Below are 10,703 nucleotides of genomic sequence, written 5' to 3' on the forward strand. Positions count from 1 at the left end.
ATAATAATAAAAAAAGACATGATATGCCATTTTTAGATTTAGTTAAAATAGTTTATGTCAAGTAAATCATCATTCTACTTCTAGAACTAATCCTGAATTAATGGGAATATCTCTAATTATTAAATGTGTGCGTCCTTACAGCTTTAAATTTTGATACCAGTTCTCAGCCTAAGCAATGACACTCCAGTGCACTTGTTAAGACAGTCTCCAAGTTCAGCCTCCTCGTTGATTCTTCTAATTTTGTACCCCAGTTGCTGTATACCTGCCTTATACGATAGTTTGAATGCATTAGGTTCTTATTAGGTAACCTACCTCCTTTGTTGCATGAATAACTTATCCGGGAGCCTGAATGTGAACAAATCTGTGCTGTCAAACTAAATAGCAGTAATGGCTGCTTCACAAATCACTTCTTCTTGAATGAAATTCTGGATCTTACGCTTAACTTGGACCATTGTCTAGTGGTTCTACACACTGGAACATCATGCCTTTCCTATCTTTTTTCTGACTGGACTCACAGTTCATTCTTCAAACTACATTGAATCTCAAAGTATTTATCTCATCATTGGAATAACTGTCCCAGGGTTTATTTTTAGAGAACTCAATAATCTCTTTGAGTTGGGGAAACACACACAAACCACTCACAATGAAGTCTCATAATTATAAAGCATGTTATTTGATTTATACCACAATAATCAGATTTCAACTCACATTTTCATATGAAGGGAAAGTTTAAGTCTATGCTTCACATTCTCCAAGTGCCGTTCTGGTTCATTTTAATTTCAGCCACTGAGTTGATAGGGCTCAAAGGAAAACAAAATGGATTTATCCATCACTGAACACAATTAATTGTATATTGGCCTCTTTAGGAATGAAGTTAGATAAAATGACTTAATCACAATTTTTCAGAGGGAAATTATAAATAATTAACCACTCTGACTATGACTCCTATAAAAGAAAGTGAAATTCAGCACATCTAAGCAAATGACAATCAGATAAGGAAATTACTTACGAAGAATATTCCATTATTGTAACTGCTTCTGTCCCATACAGCAATACCTACTGGTTAAGGCTACTACTTTTTAAAAATAAAACTAGCTATACTAACAGTGGAAGTCAAATGTGTCCATATAGCTGCACAAATAACTAAAAAGTTTACAAATATCTCCATGTTTTACCAATAATTCCACTTTTCATTAATTCACCTCTAAGAAAAATTAAAAATGAATGATTTTATCAAATCACTAAAACTGAAATAGTTTTTATGTCTGAATCCACTACAGAATATGTTTTGGGCATAACCATGTAGAATTAATCCACAGAGAATTAAGGATTTGTCAAATATAGCTATTTATTTGATACAGTTTTCTCTATCTGCAGGTTTAGAGACATGCCCTGAAAAGATGCATATTTGTGGATGATACATAAGAAAGATACAAATAATTTCTTGTCACATGAATGATTTCTTATCAGATGAAGCAAATATCAAGTCCTTTTGTTTTTGGCATGTGCAAAACTTTGATGGTGTCATATGCAGTAAAACAATCAACCAGAACAAACCATATTCGTTTGCTAGGGTTTCCATAACAAAATACCACAGGCTGGGTGTCTTAAGAAGCACATATCTATTTCTTCTAGTTATGGGGGTTGGGAGTACAGGAGGCTTGGCTTGCTTTGAGGCTTGGTTTCTCTCCTTGGCTTGCAGTTGTCTACCCTCCTGAAGTCTTTTTCTCTTCTTATAAGGACACAAATAAAAGTGGATTAGGGCCCCACCCTAGTGGCCTCGTTTTAATTTAATCACCTCTTTAAATACCTTACCTCCAAATATGTCTATATTCTGAGGTACTGAAGATCAGGATGCCAACATATTAATTTGGGGAAATAAATTCAGCCCATAACACCAACAACATATAGGAAAATATTGCCCCTTAAATCCTTCAATTTCCTCTGAAATTTATTTAATCTCATCTACAAAATACTTTCCAAAATCCTTTGTCGTTGGGGTTCCAAATATTAAAAACATGCTACAGCTGAGATGCAGCGGGTTTTGCCTGAATGTTGACAGCTGATGAATGATCAGGATAACAGTTGCTGAGAGTTAGAATGGCTATGACAATTTCTTAATATAAGACAATGATGAAGTTTGCCACATTGATGGACTCTTCACAGAAGATTCAAAAGAACTTTTGCACAACAAAGGAAACTATGAATAGAGCAAACAGACAGCTTACAGAAGGGGATAAAATTTTTGCAAACTATGCATCTGACAAAAGTCTAATATCCAGCATTTATAAGGAAATTAAACAAATTTACAAGAAAAACACCAACAACCCCATTAAAAAGTGGGCAAAAGACATGAACAGACATTTTCAAAGATGACATACATGTGACTAACAGTCATGAAATAAAGCTCAATGTCACTGATCATTAGAGAAATGCAAATCAAAACCACAATAAGACACTATCTCATACCAGTCAGAATGGCTATTACTAAAAAGTCAAAAAGTAACAGATGCTGTTGAGATTGTAGAGAAAAAGGCACACTTATACACTATTGGTGGGAGTGTAAATTAGTTAAACCATTGTGGAAGATAGTGTGGCAATTCCTCAAAGACCTAAAAACAGAAATACCATTTGACCAAACAATTCCATTAGTGGGTATATATCCAAAGGAATAGAAATTATTCTATCATAAAGATACACACGTGTATGTTCACTGCAGCACTATTCACAATAGCAAAGTTAGGGAATCTACCTAAATGCCCATCAATGATAGACTGGATGAAGAAAATGTGATACATATACACGAGGGAATACTGTATCACCATAAAAAAGGACATAATGTCCTTTGTGGGGACATGGATGGAATTTGAGGCCATTATTCTTAGCAAACTAATGCAGGGATAGGAAACCAAATTCCACATGTTCTCACTTATAAATGGGGGGAGCGAAATGAAGAGACACATACACATGGACACATAGAGGGGAACAATAATCACTGGGGCCCATTGGCAGGCAGAGGGTGGGAAGAAGGAGAGGATCAGGAAAAATAACTAATGAGTACAAGGCTTGATAACTGGATGACGAAATAATCTGTACAACAAACCCTCATCATACAAATTTACCTATATAACAAATCTGCACATATATCTAAACTTAAAAGTAAAAAAAAAAAAATAAATAAACTTTCAATAAATATATAAATAAAATTAAAATATTTTTAAAAAGAAAAGTATAAATTACTGCAAGTTCTTCAATGGAGCATATATTTATATGATTTATTAGAAACATTGAAAGGAGAGGAGCAAAAGGAAGAAGAAGGTGGTCTCTAGGGGAGCAAAATGAAAGAGTTGTTACCCAAAGATTAGGAAGCTGCCTAATAACTCTAAGCTGAAGCCTACAGTCCACAATCAATGGAGTCTCTGAAGGCTGTGCTGCTACAATTGATACTGGAATTGAGCAAGACACGGAGAGTCCACCTCTTGCTGATGCATGTAACACAACTGGCAATTGCTTTCAGTTTACCTACCATTGCATAGATGTCACTGTTACAGGACATGTGGAAGAGAAAAGAAAATATTGGCTACTCTCTTCTTTCTAGTCTCCATCTAGTGCTTCTCACTGGTAGAGCTTCATAGAAAGCCAATGGAGCCCGGCGCAGTGGCTCATACCTGTAATCTCAGCACTTTGGGAGGACAAGGCAGATGAATCATAAGGTCAAGAGATTGAGACCATCCTAGCCAACATGGTGAAATGTTGTGTCTACTAAAAATACAAAAATTAGTTGGGCCCACGCCCAGGTTGTGCACACCTGTAGTCCCAGCTGCTTGGGAGGCTGAGGCAGGAGAACTGCTTGAACCTGGGAGGTGATGGAGGTTGCAGTGAGCCAAGATCATGCCACTGCACTCCAGCCTGGTGACAGAGAGAGATTCTGTCCCCACCCCAAAAAAAAAGAAAAGAAAGAAAGATAAAAGAAAAAAGAAAGAAAGCCAGTAGATAAGGGAGTCATTTCTGCCTAATAATTACAACTTTATAATAAATCTTAAAATTTGCTAAACCAATAAAAATTATTTGTAGCATGTGATGCTGTTTGATAACATTTTACCCACAGATCTTCTTTCATAATTACAATGAACTCTCTCAAACCCTGCCACTATTTTGTCAACTAAGTTTATTTACTCTTCTAAATCCTTTGTCATTTCAACAATGGTCCCAGCATCTTCACCAGAATTACGTTTCACCTTAAGCAACTGTGTTATTTGTTCACCCATAAGAAATGACCCCTCATCCATTAAAGTTTTATCATGAAATTACAGCAATTCAGCTATATCTTCAGGCTCAATTTCTAATTCTAATTCTCCTACTGTTCTCACCACAACTGTCGTTAACATCCTACATTGAAGTCTTGAGTCGTTTAAAGTGATCCATAAGAGTTGGAATCAACTTCCTCCAAACTCCTGTTGATGTTGACATTTTGACCTCCTTCCATGAATCATGTGTGCTCTTAGTGGTATTTAGAATAGTGAATCATTTCCAGAGGTTTTCAATTTAATTTACCCATATCCATCAGGAAAATCACTATGCATAGCCTTACAAAATGTATTCATTAAATGATAAGACTTGAAAGTCAAAATTACTCCTTGATCCTTGAGTTGCAGAGTGGATGTTTTATTCATAGGCAGGAAAACAACATTAATCTCCTTGCCCATCCATATCACAGCTCTTGGGTAATTTGGTGCACTTTTAATGAACAGTAATATTTAGAAATAAATCTTTCTTTTTTCTAAGCAGTAGGTCTCAACAATGGGCTTAAAATATTCAATAAACCATGCTGTAAATAGATGTACTCTCATCCAAAATTTGTTGTTATATTCATGAAGCATAAGCAGCAGAGTAGATATGGCATGATTACTAAGGGCCCTAGGATTTTTAGAATGCTAATGAGCATCAGCTTCAGCTTATGGAACTAATTGAATTATTTCTTAATAAGAGAGTAATATAGTTTGGTGCATGTCCTCACCGAAATCTCATCTTGAAATATATCTCCCATAATCTCCATGTGTCATGGGAGGGACCCAGTGGGAGGTAATTGAATTATGGATGTGGGTTTATCCCATGCTTTTCTCATGATCGTGGATAAGTTTCATGAAATCTGATGGTTTTACAAAGGGTGGTTCCCTTGCACACGCTCTCTTGCCTGCTGTCCTGTGAAATGAGACTTTACTTTCACCTTCCAGTATGATTGTGAGGCCTTCCCAGCCATGTGAATCCATTAAATCTCTTTTTCTTTATAATTACCCAGTCTCAGGTATGTCTTTATTAACAGTATGAAAATTGACTAATACAGAGAGTCAGACTTCCCTTTGAAGCTTTGAAGACAGGCATTGAGTTCTTCTCTCTAGCTACGAAAGTTTTACATGGCATCTTCTTTCAACATAAGGCTGTTTCACCTATATTGGACATCTGTTGTTTGGTGTAGCTATCTTCATCAATTATCTTAGCTAGATCTTCTGGGTAACTTGCTACAGTTTTTACATCAGCACTTGCTGCTTCACTTTGTATTTTTAAGGTATAATGATGGCTTCTTTCCTTAAACCTCTTGAAACAATTTCTATTGCTTCAATTTTTTCTTCTGCAGTTTCTTCACCACTCTCAGACATTATAGAATTTAATAGAGTTAAGACCTTACTCTAGATTAGGCTTTGGTTTAAGGAAATGCTGTGACTGGCTTAGTTTCATCTTCTATCTAGATCACTACAACTTTCTCTATATCTAAAATAATATTATTTTACTGTATTATTTTTGTGTTCCCTGGAGTAATACTTTCAATCTTCTTCAAGAACTGTTTAGCTGAACATGGTGGTTCACACCTATAATCCTAGAACTTTGGGAAGCTGAGGTGAGAGGATCTCTTGAGACCAGGATTTTGAGACCAGTCTAGGCAACATAGCAAGACCCCATCTCTACAAAATAAAAAAATTAGCTAGGCATGGTGACATGTACATGTAGTCTCAGTTACTAAAGAGGCTGAGGCAGGATTACTTGAGCCCAGGAGCCCAAGGTTTACAGTGAGCTAAAATGGTGCCACTGCATTCAAGCCTAAGTGACAGAGCAAGACCTTCTTTCTAAAATAAATAAATAAATAAATAAATAAATAAATATAACTTTTTATTTGCCTTCATAAGTTGGCTAGATGTTTGGTACAAGACAGGACAAGTTAATGGACTATCTTAGCTTTCGACATGCCTTTTTACTAAACTTAATCATTCCTCACTTTAGGTTTAAAGTGAGAGTTGTGATTCTTCATTTCATTTGAGTACTTAGAGGCTATTGTAGGATTATTAAATAGTCTAATGTCAATATTGCTGTGTCTCAAGGAATACGTAGGAGCAAGGAGAGGAAAAAAAATGGAGAAAAGCCAGTCAGTGGAGTGAGTACTTAGAACATACACGTTTATCAATTAAGCTTGCTGTCTTAATTGAGTATGGTTTGTGGCACTTCAAAACAATTGCAATAGTATCATCAAAGATCACTTGTCACAGATTACCATAACAGGAATAATTATAATGAAAAAGTCTTAAACATTGCAAGAATTACCAAAATGTGACTCAGTGACATGAAGTCAACAAATACTGTTGAAAAAATGATGCCAACAGACTTGGTCAACATTGGATTGCCACAAACTTTCAATTATGAAAAATGGCAATATCTGTGAAACATGAATGAGATGAGGTATGCTTATATTATGAACACACTTCTTTACATACTCAGCTCAGTAATTCAACGACTATTTACAGACATTCATTCTCCCCCAATAAATACTTTTTAGTTATCTTCATGTTAGAGGCCACTCTTTGATTATCTCCACTATTCAAACGTTAAAGTCGTCCTTTCCATAGAGAAATGTCTATAACTCTGGTCATGTTTCTTTTCCTGTTGTTTGTTTCTTTGTTTTTGCTTTTTCTAGAACGTATCTCTGTGTTAGTATGTACTACACATTTATTGATAAGTCTCATCTTTCCTTTAAACTCCACGGCTACCTATTTATCTCTATAAAATATTTATGTCCATAAGAGTTTTATCTGACAAGCACCTCAGTGTAGTATATTCTAGAATGAATTCTTGCTTTAAATTATTGAAAACTATTTGTCTGCTTTTTCTTTCATGCTATTAAATCACATAACCATCTATTAAAGACAAAACCTTATCTAAATGCAACCCTGTCCCTAAATGTAGAAATTTAATCCTACAGCAAGTTCTATCAAATTTGCCGTTAATGTATATATGGATTTTACCCAATTTTCTTCAACTCAACTTTTACCACAAATATCTCTCACTGGGATAATGGCACTCTTTTCCTAACAAGAATCCCTGTGTTTTACTTTTGTTTCCTTTAATTTATTCTCCAGGAGTCATGCCTAGAACTTTTGAAAATATGTCAGAACATATTATTCCCCAATTAAAATTTGGAGTCAGGACTTTCAAAATGCAGGTATAAGATGCTTGGAGAAACATTCATTATGCTGGTGAAATTTAAGCAAAACCAATCATTCAGTTTACCTGGAGTTTGATGAAAAGACTTACAGCAGATTGAGAAACATTTATTTAAGAAAGTCTATGAAATCTTGGTAAGAATATTGGGAAGCTGTGGCTTTCTAATAGGTATTCCTCCCATCTCCCCATGGCTTTGCTTTGTAGAAGAAATGTTTCAGCAGGCTCAGGGCCATGTGGATGTCTGCTTTCCTCTCACTTCACTAGGATGAAAGAGCTATTCTGCATGATTTCAGAAGACAGAAGCTATCAGAACATCCAATTTTCCACAGTTTCATTCTGTGGAAGGACTACATCAAATCAGTAGTGGCAGCCAGACAACATCCTACCCCTACTACAAACTCCCATGATATAGGCAGGAGCCAGGCAAGATAGCTGGTAAACAGCATAGTACCTCTTTTCTGCACAGCACTATGTAGCAGAAAAGTGGAAAGAGTGGGCTTGGCAGCTGCATGGTAGTTCATATATTCCCTTACTTCCTTGAACAGAAAATCTATTCCAGGTAGATGCAGCAGCCAGTGAATACCAGTAGATCCCACCATCTGGCTGAAAAATATTCATACTGGGATTTTAGTCCATTGTCTGCTGCTATGACAGAATTCCCAGACTGAGTAATTTATAATGAAGATAAATTTATTTCTTACAATTCTGGAGGCTGGGAAGTCCAAGGGTATGGTGCTGACATCTGGTGAGAGTCATCTCATGATGGAAACAAGAGACAAAAGCTGGCATGCAAAAAGGAAGATAAATGGGGCCAAGCTTATCCTTTTACGAGAAGTCCAGTCAAGCAATAACTAACCCACTCCCACAATAATGGCATTAATGCATTCATGAGCACAGACTCCTCATGATGTCATCACCTCTGAAAGGTCCAAACTCTTAGTGTCATTACAATGGCAATTACATTTCAACATGAGTTTTGATGGGGACATTCAAACCATAGCACAAATCATGTTTAAGTAGCCAGGTGTGGTGCTAGTTTCAAGCTCAGCTGTGCCCCTTCTCTCACATGTGCATATGCACAGCTCCGGCTCACAGTAGGGTAGCAGCACATAGAGAATGAGCTACTCATCTCCTTCCCTCCATCCCGATTGCTACTGTTCCATGAACAGAAGTTCTCCCCATGGAGGGCCTGGCCAAATTTCAAATACTGGTCTTTGCCAAAGGGCCTAACTACAATCAATTAGAATCAGGAGCAATACATTTTTCAGGGATTGTAAAAAAATAACATAGACTGGAGGCATCACTTAGAAATGAGTAAAGGCTAGGCCATCAAGAAGCTTAATGGGGAACTCAAGGAAAATGATATTCAAAGACAGCATGGCTTTACACAGTCACCCTTGAAGAGCAGAAGACTGTGTACATACTCATGTCCTTGGACTCTGAAGAATATCAGAAGTTTTACACTGTTTACCGAAATAGTCTAGCCAAGTCACTAAACAAATAAACAAGAAAACAACAACAAATTCTAAAGGTGGGGAGATCAGTCTCCATAGTTGCTATATAGTGTTTTGTAAAGTGCGTAATTTTCAAGGAAAAAATAAGAGACAAGCAAAGAAATGGGAAAGTGTGATATATCAAACAGAAAAAAAAGACAGACAATTGAAATTGCCTTTGAGGTGGGTCAGATACTGAATATTTACACTAAGATGTCAAAATAGCTGTTATAACATCCTTTGGACATTAAAGACCTAAAGGAAACTAGTTAATTTTTAAAAATTAATATTAATATAATTAACCTAATTAATAGAGATAAACTATGTTTAGAACTTAAAAATAATATAATGACAATGTCTTATTGAATAGAGGATGTCAATAAAGAGAAAATTATAAAATGTAAGGTATAAATGAAAATTCTAGAGTTGAAAAGTAGAATGGACAAATAGGAAAAACTTCATTAAAGGAGCTATAGTTTTGAGCTGGAAGAAGAAAGTATTAACAATATTGAAGACAGATCAATGACTATTATGCAATATGAAGAATAGAGAGACAACAGAATGGGGAAAAGCAAATAGATACTCCCTATTAAAATTCCAGCTGCTTTTTTGGAAAGTAATTGACAAACTGTTTCTAAAATTCTTCTGGAAAGCAAGAGAACCAGAATAACCATTATAACCTTGCAAAAGAAGAAAGAAGAAGAAAAACATACATTTCATCATGTCAAGGCTTTCAAAAGCAACAGTAATCAAAACAAATGGTCACTGACATTTGTAGGTTTGTTTGTGTGTGCGTGCGGGTGTGTGTGTGTGTATGTGTGTGTGTGTAAAATTGAATTTCAAAAATAAATCCTTAAGTGTATGATCAGTTGATTTTCACCAAGCATGCCAAGAGAATTAAGTGGGGAAAAAAACAGTCTTTAAATAAATGATGCTGAGACAACTGAATACACACATGCTTTTTAATAAAGTTGAAGCTCATAGCACACACAAAATCAACTCAAGATGACTCATAGACCTCAATGTAAAAGCTAAAACTATAAAATCTTAGGAGAAAACATAGGATAAATCTTTATGACCTTATGTTAGGCAGTGATTTCTTAGATAGAATAGTAAAAGCCCAAGTGACAGAAGAAAGAAGAGATAATTTGCTTCAAAGAACACCATCAATAAAGTAAAAATAATCTACTAAATGAGAGAAAACATGTAAAATTAGCTATTTATAAAGAATGTGACTGGGCACAGTGGCTTATGCCTGTAATCCCAGCACTTTGGGAGGCTGAGGCAGGCGGATCACCTGAGGTCAGGAGTTTGAGACCAGGCTGACCAACATGGTGAAATCCTGCCTCTACTAAAATTACAAAAATTAGCCGCATGTGTTGACGCCCGCCTATAATCCCAGATACTCGGGAGGCTGAGGCAGGAGAGTTGCTTGAACCCGGGAGGTGGAGGTTGCAGTGAATCAAGATAGCACCACTCCATCCTGGGTGACAGAGTGAAACTCCATCCCCCCCCCCCCCCCCCCAAAACAAAAAAACAAGAATCTGTATCCGGAATATATACAGAAATAATTCTTGAAACAAAATAATGGAAGATATATAACACAATTTAAAAATAGACAAAGGACGGTGGCTCAAGCCTGTAATCCCAGCACTTTGGGAGGCCGAGACGGGCGGATCACGAGGTCAGGAGATCGAGACCATCCTGGCTAACACGGTG

The sequence above is a fragment of the Rhinopithecus bieti genome, unplaced genomic scaffold, assembly GCF_001698545.2.
Source record: "Rhinopithecus bieti isolate Rb0 unplaced genomic scaffold, ASM169854v2 scaffold_9712, whole genome shotgun sequence".
Taxonomy (NCBI): Eukaryota; Metazoa; Chordata; class Mammalia; order Primates; family Cercopithecidae; genus Rhinopithecus; species Rhinopithecus bieti.